Source organism: Schistocerca nitens, chromosome 2 (assembly GCF_023898315.1).
Source record: "Schistocerca nitens isolate TAMUIC-IGC-003100 chromosome 2, iqSchNite1.1, whole genome shotgun sequence".
NCBI lineage: Eukaryota > Metazoa > Arthropoda > Insecta > Orthoptera > Acrididae > Schistocerca > Schistocerca nitens.
The window spans coordinates 1,000,884,783-1,000,906,559 of NC_064615.1; the positions used below are offsets into that span (position 1 = coordinate 1,000,884,783).

Genomic DNA, 21,777 nt, shown 5'->3' on the forward strand with positions numbered 1-21,777 from the left:
AGAATCGCATATAAATAGTATTTCGTATTACTAAAGGATAGCGATGAAAAAGAATCCTAAGTGACAGGAAAATAAGAAGTCTAAGAAAAACATCAACTAACCTCCTTGCTGCATGCTTGGCAGAAAATAATTTTCCCATCTGTTGTATAATGCGGAAAATCTTGCAGCCACTGCCTTATATGAGTAGACTTTGAACTAGCTGTTTTCGGCATGGCGTAGCATTCTCACTAGAATTTATTTTGCATTTAGAACGTCAGTAACACTTAACACGTCGGTCGCTACACAATGTACTGATTTGGTTTCGCTGTAAAAAAGTGAACGCTAACTTTTTTTTTTTTTTTTTTTTTTTTTTGCGGTGCATGGAAGCGGTACGGGAAGTACCTTACTCGTTGCTGGACACCTGACATCTGACAGATGGCCGCCCCTTCTGAACAAGCGAATGGAATCTACCGGTGCTTCAGATGAAAACATCTCACTACTGGAGCGAGAAAATGCGCGAAGGGCAGTAATTTAGCTATAGAGGGCGTCTACGATTAACATTGTGATTTTTTAATCCGTGCTCAGGTTAAGGCCTATGAAACCGTTTCTTTGCGCAAATACACAGCTGGCGAGAATCCTACGAACGAAATATTTTCAAATATAACATTTAGTACTCCCACGTTCGATTCTAATGTGTAACTCAAATCTTTGACCGGTTCCCATTCGCTCACCGAAGTTAAGCACTGTCGCGCTCGGCGCGTACTTGGAGGGATGACCATTCAATCATGCCGAGTGCTATTGGTAGTAAGGCAAGCAAAGGAATTGTAAACAGTCTCTAACGACCTTCGCCTTCGACGGGACGTAATCTTTGAAAACACAAGAACTCTATGTCAGATTTACGAAATAGGTACTTTTTAGGATTTTGATGCCGAAATAGGCAAAATTAGGCGTCAACGTCGAAATACGCAATTTTAGGTCCTATAGAACTAACGGTATTCAGTTTAGTTAGTCATGAAAAGCATAAGTACCAACTTACATGCAAATTGGAGCTTAGGAAAAAAAATAGGTTTTAACCTTAGGATCCGTGATCTATTTTTTACATATGAATAATAAAACACCTATAAAGAGTATTTGGTATTAACAGGGATAGCGATATAAAAAAATAAAAAAACACCGAAGTGTTAGGCAATACGAAGAATGAGCGCATATCAACTAGCCACCTTGCTGCACGATGGGCAGAAAATATTTTTTTCCATCTGTCGTATAGTGTGGAAAAACTTGGAGCCACTGTCTTATATGATGAAATAGGCACTTTTTAGGATATTAAAGCCGAAATAGGCAAAAATAGGCACTAACGTCGAAATAGGCTTTTTTAGGTCCTATAGAATTAACGCTATTAAGTGTAAATAGTCATAAAACGCATAGGTACAAATTTTTATGCAGATAGGAACACAGGAACAAAATAGGTTTTTACCTAAAATCAACGGTCTAGTTATAACATACCTGAGTCGCTCCCACGTAATTAATGAAATAATGTCATAGTATAGCAATTTCACATTTCGAGCTGTTCACAAGAGTTCACGTCTGAATAAATTTTGTCTCCTTGGTGCCACTAACTGCTACAGACTGAGCCACTTGTTAGGAAAATGTGGCTCGAATTATTTGAGAGGCACCGTCTGCCTTCATCATGTATTCTTGAGTGGTGTCATCGTATGCATCTTATAATTTCTCCTTTAGGACCACTAAGAGTGCATTTTTCGATATATGACAAAAACGTTAGTAGATAAATTATACATAGTACTTGTATCATCTTCAATTACTATATAGCATAACAGTAGACAAAAATTTTTGCTCATTATTTCAACACGTCTACTAATTGTCTTAAATTCTTCAAATGGTGATGATAACAAGCCATATTTGGTTTAAAAAAGTACTTCAAGCAACCTCTAAAACATTTCTAAAATTCGTAAAAGGAGGCTTTAACATTGAATATTTGGTTTGTCTAATATTCAAAATTGTGTTCGTTATCACTATCTATACTGACTACAGCCAGAGGGCCGGCCGTGTGGCCGAGCAGTTCTAGGCGCTTCAGTCTGGGACTGCGCTGCTGCTACGGTCGCAGGTTCGAATACTGCCTCGGGCATGGATGTGTGTGATGTCCTTAGGTTAGTTAGGTTTAAGTAGTTCTTAAAGTTCTAGGGGACTGATGACCATAGATGTTTAGTCCCATAGTGCTCAGAGCCATTTGAACCATTTTGCAACACACTGCGCCGTGCTGCGACCACCAGCTGACTCTTATACTGCATCTCTATGCTGTTCATTGTTGGAACACAACACATGACCAGACTAGAGACAGATGTAATGATACTTTCTGCAGGACCTGACCATTATTTTGCAGGACAATGCTCAAGTACGTACAGTGCAAGCTGTTACTGATTTGTTTGACTGATGGAGCTGCTAATGCTATACCACCTACTGCACTCCCCTGACTTAAGCCCTCGTGAGTTCAACTCGATTTCTAAACTGAAGAAAACACTTCACGGCATTCGCTTCAGAACAAATGCGTCGGGCAATCGACCGCACCGCTGAAAGTATCAACAGAACTGTCACTGCTAAGAGTATCCTACCACTTCCACATCGCTGGCAACGGGTTATACGCAATGCTGGTGACTACTCTGAAGGTCATTAAAACTTTGAAACATCTATCCATTTGTACGAGCTGCAAAAAAAAAAAAAAAAAAAAAAAAAATAGTTGGCACTATTAAAGTTTCAACCCCCGTATATACAGGGTGTTTAAAAAATGACCGGTATATTTGAAACGGCAATAAAAACTAAACGAGCAGCGATAGAAATACACCGTTTGTTGCAATATGCTTGGGATAACAGTACATTTTCAGGCAGACAAACTTTCGAAATTACAGTAGTTACAATTTTCAACAACAGATGGCGCTGCGGTCTGGGAAACTCTATAGTACGATATTTTCCACATATCCACCATGCGTAGCAATAATATGGCGTAGTCTCTGAATGAAATTACCCGAAACCTTTGACAACGTGTCTGGCGGAATGGCTTCACATGCAGATGAGATGTACTGCTTCAGCTGTTCAATTGTTTCTGGATTCTGGCGGTACACAGAAAGAAGTCACAGGGGTTCATGTCTGGCGAATAGGGAGGCCAATCCACGCCGCCTCCTGTATGTTTCGGATAGCCCAAAGCAATCACACGATCATCGAAATATTCATTCAGGAAATTAAAGAAGTCGGCCGTGCGATGTGGCCGGGCACCATCTTGCATAAACCACGAGGTGTTCGCAGTGTCGTCTAAGGCAGTTTGTACCGCCACAAATTCACAAAGAATGTCCAGATAGCGTGATGCAGTAATCGTTTCGAATCTGAAAAATGGGCCAATGATTCCTTTGGAAGACATGGCGGCCCAGACCAGTACTTTTTGAGGATGCAGGGACGATGGGACTGCAACATGGGGCTTTTCGGTTCCCCATATGCGCCAGTTCTGTTTATTGACGAAGCCGTCCAGGTAAAAATAAGCTTCGTCAGTAAACCAAATGCTGCCCACATGCATATCGCCGTCATCAATCCTGTGCACTATATCGTTAGCGAATGTCTCTCGTGCAGCAATGGTAGCGGCGCTGAGGGGTTGCCACGTTTGAATTTTGTATGGATAGAGGTGTAAACTCTGGCGCATGAGACGATACGTGGACGTTGGCGTCATTTGGACCGCAGCTGCAACACGGCGAACGGAAACCCGAGGCCGCTGTTGGATCACCTGCTGCACTAGCTGCGCGTTGCCCTCTGTGGTTGCCGTACGCGGTCGCCCTACCTTTCCAGCACGTTCATCCGTCACGTTCCCAGTCCGTTGAACTTTTTCAAACAGATCCTTTATTGTATCGCTTTCCGGTCCTTTGGTTACATTAAACCTCCGTTGAAAACTTCGTCTTGTTGCAACAACACTGTGTTCTAGGCGGTGGAATTCCAACACCAGAAAAATCCTCTGTTCTAAGGAATAAACCATGTTGTCTACAGCACACGTGGACGTTGTGAACAGCACACGCTTACAGCAGAAAGACGACGTACAGAATGGCGCACCCACAGACTGCGTTGTCTTCTATATCTTTCACATCACTTGCAGCGCCATCTGTTGTTGAAAATTGTAACTACTGTAATTTCGAAAGTTTGTCCGCCTGATAATGTACTGTTGTCCCAAGCATATTGCAACAAACGGTGTATTTCTATCGCTGCTCGTTTAGTTTTTATTGCCGTTTCAAATATACCGGTCATTTTTGAAACACCCTGTATATACAGTGATCAGCCAGAACATTATGACTACCGATCTACTATCGATATAAACTCGTCCAGGCGATACCAGCGTCTTCTGTGGAGGAATAACTGCCAGTCGGACACACGCAAGGTGCGTGTAGCATCAGTGAGCATGCTGTCCTTATGTAGATTGGTGAAGCCGCGCGATCCATCTGAGTTTGGCGAAGGGCAGACTATGATGGCCCGGAGTCTCTGCGAGCATTTCGGATATTGCACGACTTGTGGGGTGTTCGAGGAGTGCTATGATGAGTGTCTTCAACACGTGGCGGAACCAAGATGAAACCACGTACATACATAGGGTTGGGCGGCCATCCCTCATTACAGATGTCGGATGTCGTACGCTGGGCAGACTGGTAAAATAGGACAGTTGGCGAATTGTGGCGGAACTAACATCAGACTTTAATGCTGGACGAAGTACAAGTGTGTCTGAATACACAGTGCAACGAACACTCCTAACGATGGTCTTCCAAAGCCGACGACCCATACATGTGCCAATGTTAACACCAGAAGATTGGCAGCTACGACTGAAATGGGCACTTGACCATCGGTGGCGCAGTGGCAGAGCACTGCATGGCCTGATGAATCCCGATAATTTCATCAAGACAGTGGGAAGGAGCGAACCCGTCGTCCTCCAGGAAAACAATCCTTGACACCCATACTGCGCGACGGATACAAGCTAGCGTCGGCTCCATTATGCTCTGGGGAACATTCAGGTAGACGGCCGGAGTGGCCGAGCGGTTCTAGGCGCCACAGTCCGGAGCCGGGCGACCGCTACGGTCGAAGGTGCGAATCCTGCCTCGGGCATGGATGTGTGTGATGTCCTTAGGTTATTTAGGTTTAAGTAGTTCTGAGTTCTAGGGGACTGATTACCTCAGAAGTTAAGTTCCATAGTGCTCAGAGCCATTTGAACCATTTGAACATTCACGTAGGCATCCATGGATCCACTGGAGCTCGTGCAAGGTACCACGACGGCCAACGAGTATCGAACACTGGCTGCAGACCACATTCACTCCTTCATGACGATCATGTTTCCCGACGGCAGTGGCATTTTTCTGTAAGATGAAGCGCCACGTCACAAGGGCCAGGAGTCTGATGGATTGTTTCGCCGAACACAGTGGCGAGTTCCACTTGATGTGCTGTCCCCGTAACTCGCCAGATCTGAACCCAATCGAACACATTTAGTATGTGATGGAATGTGGCCTCAGAGCTCATCGCGTCCCTCCCGGAGTTTAGGGGGATTAGATGACCTGTGTGTGCGGAGGGCAACGGCCTTGCTGCAGTGGATACACCGGTTCCCGTGAGATCACCGAAGTTAAGCGCTGTCGGGCGTGGTCGGCACTTGGATGGGTGACCATCCAGGCCGCCATGCGCTGTTGCCATTTTTCGGGGTGCACTCAGCCTCATGATGCCAATTGAGGAGCTTCTCGACCGAATAGTAGCGGCTTCGGTCAAGAATACCATCATAACGACCGGGAGAGCGGTGTGCTGACCCCACGCCCCTCCTATCCGCATCCTCCTCTGAGGATGACACGGCGGTCGGATGGTCCGGGTAGGCCACTCGTGGCCTGAAGACGGAGTGAGTGTATGCGGAAGTGGTGCCAGATCCTTCCAGTGACCTACAAAGGCCTCATTGTTTCCATGTCACGACGTGTTGCCGCTGTTATCCATGCCAAAGGTAGGCATATCGACTATTCGGTTGGCGGTCATAATATTCTGGCTGATCAGAGTGTCTGGCTTGTAGACTTTGTTATTAGTAACTATATTCTATTTACAATGCAAGAAAAGATAGACTGCTGCTCACCGTAAAGATGACACGTTAAATTGCAGACAGACCCAATTAAAAGACACTTACACATTAGCTTTCGGCCACAGACATCGTCAGATAAACAGAAACACACACTATTCATTCATCCAAGCAAGCACACCTCACGCACACGCAACCGCCACCTTTGGCAGCTAAGGCCAGCCTGAGTATTACATTTAGTTACCCGGATGTTGGTTTTGAAAAGTAATGCAGGTCGGACATATTGTTACAAAATTATTAATTGATTGTCATAATAGTGTGAGATCAAGGGCCAATTTATACGTAACTGTATTTGAAAGTCATGTCTAATATCACTCCTGAAAAAAACAATTCCTAATAAGTCGGTGACTTCAGAATGGCATTAGTGTTCTCAGTCATTTCGAGACAAAGACGCGGACGAACTAGTATCAGATCTTGAAGAAATCGAGTCCACCCTGGACGAATGAAACCATTTCAAAGGATAATTTCTGACAAACATATAACAGCCGCTCCAAATTATTATTTTTCACGCTAGAATATAGAGGTGATTACTAAAATTCACACTGTGAGTCTGTTGACTTACTGGTTGGAAATCTACTTTATGTGTATGTTATAAACATGGAAGTTTTACAGGGCACTTTATTGTAAAATAAAAGAAAGCAGTCCCGTCAAGGTTTGTGAACCAAATGACATCGAAACTGACTCCGACCCCACCGGCAGAAATTAAATGCTTGGTTACATATTTGTGGTGTTGATAAATTTATTTTTCGCAAACGTCTTAGACAAATACCAGTACCTGTGCGATACTGCATCTGCACACTGAATGAGATAGTAGAATTTGTAAGGAACGACATGTGGTACATCTTGAATGCATAACACGGTCAAACATGCATTTTTGTGTGTTTAAACAACACCGTTTTAAATCCAATAATAGTGGCTATTATTAAAACACGATGGAGAAATCAACTCCAGATGCCCTGAAATACGAAATCAAGATTTACACAAATTACAGGTACTAAACACTTCTCGGAAGAGGTATATTTAAATCAGTAACTGTTCGTTTGCTCCATTTCATCTGCCTCAACAGATTTGGAAAAGGTACAAAACGTATTCCAATATACACTACTGGCCATTAAAATTGCTACACCAAGAAGAAACGCAAATGATTAACGGGTATTCATTAGACAAATATATTATACTACAACAGACATGTAATTAAATTTTCACGCTATTTGGGTGCATAGATCATGAGAAGTCAGTACCCAGAACAACCACCTCTGGCCGTAATAACGGCCTTGATACTCCTGGGCATTGAGTCAAACAGAGCCTGGATGGCGTGTACAGGTACAGCTGCCCATGCATCTTCAACACGATACCACAGTTGATCAAGAGTAGTGACTGGCGTATTGTGACGAGCCAGTTGCTAGGCCACCGCTTCAAATGTGCGTTCACCGCGATGTCGCCAAACACGGATCATGATGCTGTAAACAGAACCTGGATTCATCCGAAAAAATGACGTTTTGCCATTCGTGCACCCAGGTTCGTCGTTGAGTACACCATCAAAGGCGCTACTGTCTGTGATGCAGCGTCTAGGGTAACCGCAGCCATGGTCTCCGAGCTGATAGTCCATGCTGCTGCAAACGTCGTCGAACTGTTCGTGCAGATGGTTGTTGTCCTGCAAACGTTCCCATCTGTTAACTAAGGGAGCGAGATGTGGCTGCACGATCCGTTACAACCATGCGGATAAGATGCCTGTCATCTCGACTGCTAGTGATACGAGGCGTTGGGATCCAGCACGGCGTTCCGTATTACCCTCCTGAACCCACCGATTCCATATTCCGCTAACAGTCATTCGATCTCGACCAACGCGAGCAGCAATGTCGCGATACGATAAACCGCAACCGCGATAGGCTACAATCCGACCTTTATCAAAGTCTGAAACATGATAGTACGTATTCCTCCTCCTTACACGAGGCATCACAACAACGTTTCACCAGGAAACGCCGTTCAACTGCTGTTTGTGTATCAGAAATCGGTTGGAAACGTTCCTCACGTCAGCACGTTGTAGGTGTCACCACCGGCGCCAACCTTGTGTGAATGCTCTGGAAAGCTAATCATTTGCATATCACAACAACTTCTTCCTGTCGGTTAAATTTCGCGTCTGTTGCACGTCATCTTCGTGGTGTAGCAATTTTAATGGCCAGTAGTGTATTTACGCCAGTTACTGTAACACTTCCTTTATTTCACGATTCCAATTTAGGCGTTAGGCCATTATCAAGTGCAGACTTTTGTGGCTTTGAGACATGTCAAATAGTAATGGCAACAACTCATAAATAGGACTGGGTGTTGTGTGATGTCCTTAGGTTAGTTAGGTTTAAGTAGTTCTGAGTTCTAGGGGACTGATGACCATAGATGTTAAGTCCCATAGTGCTCATTTTATGTTGCCATGGTTTAAAGCCATAAAATCTCCACTTGATAATGGCCAAGGCCGAAATTGTAATCGTGAAATAAAGTTCTGCATGACTGTGAATCCCAGGTATAAAAAGTTAATTACTGCATCTCTTCATGCTTCGAATCTTCTTCGAGGGCAATGGTCTCATCCAGTGAGATAGCTGCTACAGTGGTTTTAGGAGCATGATATTTAGCTGACGTTGATGTTTTGGCCATCAAATTCGTCCGATCTGAACCTTATCGGAGCACATCTGGAACGTTACGGCTGCCAGCTACGCGCTTACAGTCCGCCGGCCTGTGCTTCGAGTGAACTGCGTAACGTGGGTGTATTCATCTGGTGCCACATACCTCTGGACTAGTTGAATACATGTAACGCAGAAACTCATCTCCACTGCGTTACACATGTGGAGCAACACGCTATAAAGTAAGCGTTCACAATGTTTCGGCTCGTCAGTGTATTTCAGAATTCAACATGTTTGTACTGAAAACCGTTGTACATTGTAAATGACGATTGTTTGATTAAACTGTTCCCCAAGTAAATTAAGCTATTAAAGAAAACAATTTATTTACTATCTTATTCGCCTTAAAATTGCAAGGCCATATTGAGGTGTAAAATATGCTGTATAATTCACTACTGGCCACTAAAATTGCTACACCATAAAGATGACGTGCTACAGACGCGAAATTTAACCGACAGGAAGAAGATGCTGTGATGAGCAAATGATTAACTTTTCAGAGCTTTCACGCAAGGTGGCGACCCCTACAAATTGCTGACATGAGGAAAATTTCCAACCGATTTCTCATACACAAACAGCAGTTGACCTGCGTTGCATGGTGAAACGTTGTTGTGATGCCTCCTGTAATCAGGAAATGCGTAGCATCACGTTTCCGACTTTGATAAAGGTCGGATTGTAGCCTATCGCGATTGCGGTTTATCGTATCGCGTTGGTCGAGATCCGATGACTGTTAGCAGAACATGGAATCGGTGGGTTCGGGAGGGTAATACGGAACGCCGTGCTGGATCCCAATGGCCTCGTATCACTAGCAGTTGAGATGACAGGCATCCGCATTGCTGTAACGGATCGTGCAGCCACGTCTAGATCCATGAGTCAGAAGATGGGGACGTTTGCAAGACAACAACTATCTGTACGAACAGTTCGACGATGTTTGCAGCAGCATGGGCTATCAGCTCAGAGACCATGGCTGCGGTTACCCTTGACGCTGTATCACAGACAGGAGCGCCTGAGATGGCGTACTCAACGACGAACCTGGGTGCACGAATGGCAAAACGTCATTTTTTTCGGATGAATCCAGGTTCTGTTTACAGCATCATGATGGTCGCATCCGTCTTTGGTGACATCGCGGTGAACGCACATTGGGGGCGTGTATTCGTCATCCCCATACTGGCGTATTACCCGTCGTGATGGTATGGGGTGCCATTGGTTAGACGTCTCGGTCACCTCTTGTTCGCATTGACGGCACTTTGAACAGTGAAGGTTACATTTCAGATGTGTTACGACCCGTGGCTCTACCCTTCATTCGATCCCTGCGAAACCTTACATTTCAGCAGGATAATGCACGACCACATGTTGCAGGTCCTGTACAGACCTTTCCTGGATACAGAAAATGTTCGACTGCTGCCCTGGCCAGCACATTCTCCAGATCTATCACCAATTGAAAACGTCTGGTCAATGGTGGCGGAGCAACTGGCTCGTCACAATACGCCTGTCACTACTCTTGATGAACTGTGGTATCGTGTTGAAGCTGCATGGGCAGCTGCACCTCTACACGTCATCCAAGCTCTGTTTGACTCAATGCCCAGGCGTATCAAGGCCGTTATTACGGCCAGAGGTGGTTGTTCTGGGTACTGATTTCTCAGGATCTGTGCACCCAAATTGCGTGAAAATGTAATCCCATGTCAGTTCTAATATAATATATTTGTCCAATGAATACCCGTTTATCATCTGCATTTCTTCTTGGTGTAGCAATTCTTATGGCCAGTAGTGTATGATGTCTTTCACGTAGTTCACAGCTGTCATCTTGCCTTCGATTATTCCAGAGGTAACATGGAAGCCCCGGTGAAACAGCCATAGCATACAAACCCCCTCCTCCCGCCCGTAAGCGGCCTTGGTGTGGTGCATGTTGCGAGCAGCCTTTCTCCCGGATGACGACTTTTTTGGACACGACCATCAGCCTACTGTAACAACAAATGTGATTCATTCGATCAGGCGACACACATTTCCTGTTTCGACGGTCCCCTGACCGTCAAGTCATAACTCACGGCGTCGCTGTGTTAACATGGGAATATACAGACGTCTGTTGCGGTCCTCCTTGTTCAGTTATGTGCGTTGAACGCCATGCTCCGAGACACTTGTGCCTGTACACTGACAGAAAGGTGTGCTCCGAAACATTTTTGTCTGTACTCTGTCCTAGGGTCAGTCACAGATCGCTGGCGCTCAAGACATTGCGGTTTGAGCCAACAACAACATATCGTCATCACAATAGCACAGACCGCGCCTGCTTTGTCTTAAAAAACGGCCAGGCCTACGAGTTCCACTTTCTGCGATGAAGCGGAGACGTCCAACGTCTTGTCGCCTACTCGGGTTTTCATCATTCTTGGACCACTTCACATGCACACGACAGCAGCACACGTGGAGCCGATCAGCTTCACGAATCCCGAGATGCTGTTTTCCTGGAGAAGGGCCATAACGCCCTGCCCTTTGTCAAAGTCGCTTACGTCAGAGAGTTTCTCCACTTGTGGCCTGTATCGATCTTACAATGAATCTCTATTCGTCTGTACCCCGCTCGTATACTTTCCTTACCGCGTTACGCGTTCAAAATGCTACCATGCACAATTTTGTCTTGCGGTGGGCACTGGTCATAATTTTTCGTTTCATCAGTGTGTGTTATTCTTCTATAAATTAATTTTGTAAGTTAACAGCTGACTCTCTCATGCATTTCTCAAGTAATCTTTCCAAACACGCTCAGTAGACATGTGTAAACATTTTATTTATTTACGCTGAAGGACGAACCAATATTTATGATGGAAAGTATGCTGCAAGCAATTTTGCAGAACCGGCGCTTCAGAATTTCAGAGCTCTCTAGTCAGTTCCTCCACATGTCTCGCTTATTTTTGTACGAAATTGTCTCCAGGTGGCTTTGTTTTCATAAACTGTGTCTAAGGAGAGTGTCAAGGCAACTGACAGATGAACACGAAACCAGACGTATAGCCGCAGCATTGACATTCCTACAGCGGTAAGCAGAGAACGGTGTTGAGTTTCCCGACCATATAGTCTCTGGGGATGAAACTTGGGTGTCGCATATCACACCAGAAACAAAGCAACAATTCGTGCATTGCCCGCATACTGGTTCACCTGCGAATATCAAATTCAAGCAGACAGTCTCTGCCAAAAAAATGTGCACTGTCTTCTGGGTTCGATATGGTGTCTTCCTGTGCGAGATTTTACCGTGACTACAACTAAACCCAGCCAGAACAGGCCATGAAGACCCAGCAGTACCGAACGGCCACCGGTTCATCCTCAGCCCACAGGCCGATATGGAGGAGATGTGGTCAGCACACCGGCCGTATGTCAGCTTATGAGACCTGAGCCGCTACTTCTCACTCAAGTAGCTCCTCAGTTTGCCTCACAAGGGCTGAATGCACCCCGCTTGCCAACGGCGCTCGGCGGACAGGATTGTCACCCATCCAAGTGCTAGCCCAGCCCGACAGCGCTTAACTTCGTTTGAGACCATAAATGCTGATCGGTATTTTCAGACATTGAAACATCTGAGGATGGAAATCCAGAACAAGAGACGTGGGATGTTAACAAGAGGCCCACGCTTATCCATGGCAGTGCAGGACCCTATACAGCCAACGCCATAAGAAATGTTTTTCATCAGTTTGGATTGCAGATCACAGTTGGCCGGGGTGGCCGAGCAATTCTAGGCGCTTCAGTCCGGAACCGCGCGACCGCTACGGTCGCAGCTTCCAATCCTGCCTGGGGCATAGATGTGTGTGATGTCCTTAGGTTAGTTAGGTTTAAGTAGTTCTAAGTTGTAGGGGACTGATGACCTCAAAAGTTAAGTCCCATAGTGCTCAGAGCCATTTGAACCATTTTGCAGATCATCGACCATACACCCTATAACCCCGACATCGTTCCGTATGACTTTCATGTCTTCTGTCTCATGAAGCGTTTCCTGGCAGGAAAACGTTTCCACATCAATGCTGAGGTGCAGACTGAAGTGGCTTCGCCGACCGCTGTGACCGAGCGGTTCTAGGCGCTTCAGTCCGCAAGCGCGCTGTTGCTACGGTCGGAGGTTCGAATCCTTCCTTGGGCATGAATGTATGTGTTGTCCTCAGCTTAGTTAGGTTTAAGTAGTTCTAAGTCTAGGAGACTAATGGCCTCAGATGTTAAGTCCCGTAGTACTTAGAGCCATTTGAAACCATTTTGAAGTGGCTTCATGGCTCCGGACTTTGGCGGCAGACTCATCTGATATGGGCATACAATTGTTGGTGCACCGTTACGATAAATAACAATAATGCCGACTATTTTGAGACGTAGCCAGTCAATATATGTAAATATTCAAATAAACATTTCGTACTTGGTGATGTTTATATTTTCTTTATCGGTCATCAGAACATGTTTTCTGGATGAACCTCTACTCGTATGTATTAGGCTAGTGCATAGGTTCGTAGCGTTTTCCTTTGCATTTTGGTATTCCAGTTGCTATGGGTTATTTATAGATTTTCACTTTATTTGTAGTTCACTTTTGCTATTGCGGCTTACATATTGTTATTTTATTATTTGGAGATTGCAGGTGGACCTGTGGACTCTAGAAAATGGAGTGCCAAGTGGAGAAATTCGAATATTTCCGACATATTCTTCTGTTTGAGTTCAATAGTGGGGTGAAAGAACCGGAGCCGTGTATGAGGATGATTCCATTGGACAGAGCGCAGTAAGGAAATGGTTTAATCGTTTTAAGGAAAATCGTTTTGACATTTGTGACACTCCGCGTTCAGGAAGACTTTCGGGTTTTAATAAAGATCGTTTAAAAGCATTAATCCAAAATTAGCTATGTCAGTAAACTCGATAACTGACAAATGTGATTCGGCCAGCCCAGTGCCAGGGGCATGCTCACTGGGATTAGCCCGGTGAGTATGCCACAAAAGTACGTTTGTAGATCTTCTGGCACAACTGTAACGCTGCAGAGTAGATTAGCATTAGAGTAGATTAATAGATTACATTAACTTTGCTCATAGCTTGGTGCCAGTCAATTAAGTACAAGCTGCTCCTGATTTTTTTATTATAAAAAGATCCACAAATTAATTAAGGTGGTGGGCTATTCTGTATCACGATACTGAATTGTATTGCATTGTATTGTAGCATTTTATTGTATTGCATTTTGTATCATCATTATTGCATTGTATTAATAAAGATTTTTAAAAAAGGTGATGAGCTGTGAACATTCCACCAGAGTGCGACATTTGCATGCTCAAAGCCTTAATCACAAAAATCAGCGGGTTGCCATTTGCGCACCTCTGCTTGCTCATCATGAATTGGCTCGTGAAACAACACTACCATTTCTACCCTGTGTCGTTACTGGTGACGAGAAACGGTGTCTTTATGCCAAGATAAGGAAATAAAAGGAATGGATGATTCCAAACAAAGCAGCTACTACCCGCACAAAGACGTGGGCGCATCCACAAAAGACAATGTTACGCTTATGGTGAAACAGCGAAAATGTGTTGTACTACTTCCCCCGTGAACCATGGACCTTGCCGTTGGTGGGGAGGCTTGCGTGCCTCAGCGATACAGATGGCCGTACCGTAGGTGCAACCACAACGGAGGGGTATCTGTTGAGAGGCCAGACAAACATGTGGTTCCTGAAGAGGGGCAGCAGCCTTTTCAGTAGTTGCAGGGGCAACAGTCTGGATGATTGACTGATCTGGCCTTGTAACATTAACCGAAACGGCCTTGCTGTGCTGGTACTGCGAACGGCTGAAAGCAAGGGGAAACTACAGCCGTAATTTTTCCCGAGGACATGCAGCTTCACTGTATGATTAAATGATGATGGCGTCCTCTTGGGTAAAATATTCCGGAGGTAAAATAGTCCCCCATTCGGATCTCCGGGCGGGGACTACTCAAGAGGACGTCGTTATCAGGAGAAAGAAAACTGGCATTCTACGGATCGGAGCGTGGAATGTCAGATCCCTTAATCGGGCAGGTAGGTTAGAAAATTTAAAAAAGGGAAATGGATAGGTTAAAGTTAGATATAGTGGGAATTAGTGAAGTTCGGTGGCAGGAGGAACAAGACTTTTGATCAGGTGATTACAGGGTTATAAATACAAAATCAAATAGGGTTAATGCAGGAGTAGATTTAATAATGAATAAAAAAATAGGAGTGCGGGTTAGCTACCATAAACAGCATAGTGAACGCATTATTGTGGCCAAGATAGATACGAAGCCCATGCCTACTACAGTAGTAATAGTTTATATGCCAACTAGCTCTGCAGATGATGAAGAAATTGATGAAATGTATGACGAGATAAAAGAAATTATTCAGGTAGTGAAGGGAGACGAAAATTTAATAGTCATGGGTGACTGGAATTCGGCAGTAGGAAAAGGGAGAGAAGGAAACATAGTAGGTGAATATGGATTGGGGGGAAGACATGAAAGAGGAAGCCGCCTTGTAGAATTTTGCACAGAGCATAACTTAATCATAGCTAACACTTGTTTCAAGAATCATAAAAGAAGGTTGTATACCTGGAAGAATCCTGGAGATACTAAAAGGTATCAGATAGATTATATAATGGTAAGACAGAGATTTAGGAACCAGGTTTTAAATTGTAAGACATTTCCAGGGGCAGATGTGGATTCTGACCACAATCTATTGGTTACGAACTGCAGATTGAAACTGAAGAAACTGCAAAAAGGTGGGAATTTAAGGAGATGGGACCTGGATAAACTGAAAGAACCAGAGGTTGTAGAGAGTTTCAGGGAGAGCATAAGGGAACAATTGACAGGAATGGGGGAAAGAAATACAGTAGAAGAAGAATGGGTAGCTCTGAGGGATGAAGTAGGGAAGGCAGCAGAGGATCAAGTAGGTAAAAAGACGAGGGCTAATAGAAATCCTTGGGTAATAGAAGAAATATTGAATTTAATTGATGAAAGGAGAAAATATAAAAATGCAGTAAATGAAGCAGGCAAAAAGGAATACAAACGTCTCAAAAATGAGATCGACAGGAAGTGCAAAATGGCTAAGCAGGGATGGCTATAGGACAAATGTAAGGATGTAGAGGCTTGTCTCACTGGGGGTAAGATAGATACTGCCTACAGGAAAATTAAAGAGACCTTTGGAGAGAAGAGAACCACTTGTATGAATATCAAGAGCTCAGATGGCAACCCAGTTCTAAGCAAAGAAGGGAACGCAGAAAGGTGGAAGGAGTATATAGAGGGTTTACACAAGGGCGATGTACTTGAGGACAATATTATGGAAATGGAAGAGGATGTAGATGAAGATGAAATGGGAGATAAGATACTGCGTGATGAGTTTGACAGAGCACTGAAAGACCTGAGTCGAAACAAGGCCCCGGGAGTAGACAACATTCCATTAGAACTACTGATGGCCTTGGGAGAGCCAGTCATGACAAAACTCTACCATCTGGTGAGCAAGATGTATGAGACAGGCGAAATACCCACAGACTTCAAGAAGAATATAATAATTCCAATCCCAAAGAAAGCAGGTGTTGACAGATGTGAAAATTACCGAAGTATCAGTTTAATAAGTCACAGCTGCAAAATACTAACGCGAATTCTTTACAGACGAATGGAAAAACTGGTAGAAGCGGACCTCGGGGAAGATCAGTTTGGATTCCGTAGAAATGTTGGAACACGTGAGGCAATACTAACCTTACGACTTATCTTAGAAGAAAGATTAAGAAAAGGCAAACCTACGTTGCTAGCATTTGTAGACTTAGAGAAAGCTTTTGACAACGTTAACTGGAATACTCTCTTTCAAATTCTGAAGGTGGCAGGGGTAAAATACAAGGAGCGAAAGGCTATTTACAATTTGTACAGAAACCAGATGGCATAAGAGTCGAGGGGCATGAAAGGGAAGCAGTGGTTGGGAAGGGAGTGAGACAGGGTTGTATCCTCTCCCCGATGTTATTCAATCTGTATATTGAGCAAGCAGTAAAGGAAACAAAAGCAAAATTCGGAGTAGGTATTAAAATCCATGGACAAGAGATAAAAACTTTGAGGTTCGCCGATGACATTGTAATTCTGTCAGAGACAGCAAAGGACTTGGAAGAGCAGTTGAACGGAATGGACAGTGTCTTGAAAGGAGGATATAAGATGAACATCAACAAAAGCAAAACGAGGATAAAGGAATGTAGTCAAATTAAATCGGGTGATGCTGAGGGGATTGGATTAGGAAATGAGACACTTAAAGTAGTAAAGGAATTTTGCTATTTAGGGAGTAAAATAACTGATGATGGTCGAAGTAGAGAGGATATAAAATCTAGACTGGCAATGGCAAGGAAATCGTTTCTGAAGAAGAGAAATTTGTTAACATCGAGTATAGATTTAAGTGTCAGGAAGTCGTTTCTGAAAGTATTTGTATGGAGCGTAGCCATGTATGGAAGTGAAACATGGACGATAACCAGTTTGGACAAGAAGAGAATAGAAGCTTTCGAAATGTGGTGCTACAGAAGAATGCTGAAGATAAGGTGGGTAGATCACATAACTAATGAGGACGTATTGAATTGAATTGGGGAGGAGTTTGGGGCACAACTTGACTAGAAGAAGGGATCGGTTGGTAGGACATGTTTTGAGGTATCAAGGGATCACAAATTTAGCCCTGGATGGCAGCGTGGAGGGTAAAAATCGTAGAGGGAGACCAAGAGATCAATACACTAAGCAGATTCAGAAGGATGTAGGTTGCAGTAGGTACTGGGAGATGAAGAAGCTTGCACAGGATAGAGTAGCATGGAGAGCTGCATCAAACCAGTCTCAGGACTGAGGACCACAACAACAACAACAACATACGAATTATTTCCCCGAGGTGACATTTAGTGTCAGCAAGTGAGACATTGCAGACGCAGACCAAGAACAACGACCAAGAAGACTGCGTATAGTGATTCTACTCCACGATAACGCACGCCCGCATTCTGTTAGACTGACACTATACAGGAATCAGGTCGGAAAGTCATTCCACACCCACCATATTCACCTGATCCTGCGCCCTCAGAGTTTCATCTTTTTCGTTCTCGATCGAACGACCTTCAAGGAACTTCATTTATGGATGAAAATGCGCTCCGAACATGGCACGACGAGTTCTTCGCCTCAAAACGACGTGATTTCTACAGTTGCGGAATCGAAAAGTTACCCCAGCGTTGGCAGACTGATGTAAACAATGAAGGAGAATATATTATTGATGACTAAAATCTCTGCTATGTGAATCTGTTGTGTTTATTATACTTAAGGATAAACGGCAGTTGCCTTAACCCGATTTTCCAGAAATTTCCCTCAGTGGGAGCCAAAATAAGCGAATACGTGTCTCATTTTATCCGTAGATACTTGAGCGTTTCTGAGAAAGCGACGGTCAAAGTTTTCGAGGTAGCTCATGTGCTTTTTAGCGAGTACGCAGTTCATCCGAAGCCTAACGGCTTCACGCATTTGCACCCCGTGTTCGAAACCCGATTCCCATTTTTATTTATCTACCCGTATATATAGAAGATTAGTACACGAATGATTTCCAGGGTATATTGAATAACGTTGTCCTTATTCTTCTACTAGTCGTGTGTCTGGTGAGTGATTTTTTTAAATGGTTCAAATGGCTCTAAGCACTATGGGACTTAACATCTGAGTTCATCAGTCCCCTAGACTTAGAACTACTTAAACCTAACTAACCTAAGGACATTACACACATCCATGCCCGAGGCAGGATTCGAACCTGCGACCGTAGCAGCAGCGCGGTTCCGGACTCAAGCACCTAGCACCGCTCGGCCAGCCACATTGAAGATAATCCGTTAACGAGTACAATAGCAGATTTCTGTGGATGATAATTAGTGCAACTGTAAAACAAGCCTTGTACTGGGTAACACCTAATCAGCTAACTGTAAAAGTGGTCACGTTACCACCATGTTTTCAAATGGTTGTAGAGCGGAAACGGTACGTTTTCGGACATGGAATCCAGTTCAAACTATTACCTACTGACTCCCCTCTACAAGTCTAAAAGTTTGTAACGGCAATTTCCGAACACTCTGTATACTGTATAATAAATCTATGACACTTATTGTGAACCCTTCTATCCCATAACTTGAAAAGAAACGTTCGTATAGTAACCCTCTACGGACAAGGATAAATAAATAAAAGAACAATAATCGTGTTCAGAAGATGCAAAAGAGAGAGGGAGAGAGGCCGCGATGTTAGCCACTACGCCATCATTTGAGCGAAGTGTATCGTCCACTAAAGGCATCTAAATTACGTCGAAATGTTCGACGGTGGTTTTCTCAGAAACGGTCGAGTACCTATGGATAAGCCGAGACACGTGTTCGCTTTTTGACACCTCTTCCAGTGAAAGAAATTTCTGGAAAATTGGTTTACCGACATTTGTCCTGTTCTCCCTATTAGAAAAACTAAATAAAAATTCAGAGCCTGACTTTGTGAATTTTGTTTAAATTCCAAATCCATAGCTAACAGATTTAATCGCAGCAGAAGTTAATTGTACTTGAATGTATGTGTGCATGGGAGTGAATTTCTAAGAGACCAAACTGCTAAGGTCGTAGGTCCCTAGACTTACACACTTCTTAAACTAACTTATGCTAAGAACAACATAAACACCCATGCCCAAGGGAGGACTCGAACCTCCTGCGGGAGGAACCGCGCAATCCGTGACATGGCGCCTTCGAAATTTGTTGGTATATTTTGTGAGGTGAAAATACCAAGGCGTCCTGGAAAGCTTTACACATATAGCGTGTCACCTAGGATTTGGATGGAGTGGGTTTCACACTGAGGCTTGTGCAGATATAAGCTCAATTTTAGAAACAGTGTATTAAACATGAAATATTCGTATTTCCAACTGACAGTGATTAATGCAACTGCATTTAATCTGCAGCGCAACTGCAGTTCTTGAAACCAAAGCTAAAATCCTAACGTTCCCTCAGCACAATATCTGTAACAAAATTTACATTTTTCCTCGCTCCAGTAAGGAAAATTGGGCCAACAACAGCACTAGTTTACAATATATCGTCCGTGGCAACGGACATCAACATAATTAAAGAAAGTAACTTCCACAAATAACCACTTGGAACAAGCAAACAAACAGAAGACAATTCCATGGCTTAATTAGGACTTACTTTTAGTAGCACTCAAACAAATGTAGATCATGTTAACGGATGCTTCCATTGTTTCGTGATAGAACAGCATAATTATAAATAAAAAGCACAATGTTAAAATGTTCTACAGGAGCACACACAATAATTTGTTTTTCATTTATTAATTCAGATCTATGAGCTCTCTCATTACCGACTACTCACCAAAACAACGCTACTCATAGATACTACAATACTACCTACGTACATTTTGCAAGTACAAGTGGTTCAAATAACTCTAAGCACTATGCTACTTAACATCTGAGGTCATCAGTCCCCTAGACTTAGAACTACTTAATCGTTAACTAACCTAAGGACATCACACTCATCCATGCCTGAGGCAGGACTCGAACCTGCGACGGTAGCAGACTAGCAAATACATTTTACTGTACAATGGTACATACAGAATCAAACATTCTCACGGCTTAATAATAACACGATAATTTTATGTACAATGGCATATATCAGCCACACTCACAACATAGTAATAATAAAATTAATTTTCCATATGGCACATATAAAATCAATCACACTCATTGCTTAAAATTAATTCTGTCTGTATGGCTTCCGCTTAGAGACAACTACATGCCCAGTGTATCAACACAGAATAACCTGAACACGCAGGCCTTCCGTAGCATATTACTGATAATTCGTCACGCTGAATGCACAGCCTGTAGTCTTGACTACACCACGTTGCATCACTCAGCCGACCAATATTCCTCCGTCAGTCAGTAATCAACCTACTAGTACTCCTCTTGTAAAGTGGAAGACCCTGTCTGCATCTCCTCTGGAATGGCCGTCCTCTCGCCCAGAAAAAGGAACCGATTGCCCCACTTGATTATTTGCTCCCACACAGCGGCCTTGTCTCACACTGACCGTTAATGTAGCTTCGAATTCAGCTCCTGCCCACGTCAGCTTTAGAGAACGCTTTCCTTTCCTGGCTGCCCGCAGACTCACTCCATCGTCCGCTTTTCCTCGTACCTTGACCACAGCGAGACTCGTGTGTCGCATCATCCACGTGCGTGGGCAGACCACCCTCTGACGGCGTGCCGCCACGTCAAGCTGCCAAGCTGAACGCTGGCCACAGGCCAAACAAACGTGCTACTGGACATGGCACAAGCATCAACCCCATTCTATGGAGAGTCCTTTACCAATGGTACTTAACTACAAGGATCCCTGGTATACGAAAATCGGATCTCGCAAAACAGCTTGTGCACAGTATCTCAGATCGATTCCATATTCCTAGATTTCCAGAAGGCTTTTGATACCGTTGCTCACAAGCGACTATTAATCAAATTGCGTGAATATGGACTATCGTCTCAGTTGTGTGACTGGATTCGTGATTTACTCTCAGAGAGGTCACAGTTCGTAGTGACAGACGGTAAATCATCGAGTAGAATAGAAATGATATCTGGCTTACGGCAAGGTAGTGTCATAGGCCCTCTGCTGTTCCTGGTTTACATAAATGATATGGGTGAAAATCTGAGCAGCCTCCTTAGATTGTTTGCAGATGACGCTGTAATTTACCGTCTAGTAAAATCATCAGACGATCAATTCCAATAACAAAATGATCTAGTGAGAATTTCTGTATGGTGCGAAAAGTGGAAATTGCCACTAAACAAATAAAGTGCGAGATAATCATATAGGTACTAAAAGAAATCCGATAAATTTTGGGTATTCGATAAACCGCACAAATCCAAGGGCTGTCAATTCGACTAAATACCTAGGAATTACAATTACGAGCAACTTAAATTGGAAAGACCACATAGGTAATATTTTGAGGAAGGCGAAACAACGACTGCGCTTTGTTGTCAGAACACTTAGAAGATGTGACAAACCCACTAAAGAGAAAGCC

At 43.7% G+C, this 21,777-nt stretch overlaps 1 pseudogene; it reads left to right on the plus strand.

The window, feature by feature from the left end:
- Positions 1–5,575: 5,575 nt before the first annotated feature.
- On the plus strand, positions 5,576–5,693 carry LOC126238653 (5S ribosomal RNA; annotated as a pseudogene).
- The last annotated feature ends 16,084 nt before the right edge of the window (positions 5,694–21,777 follow it).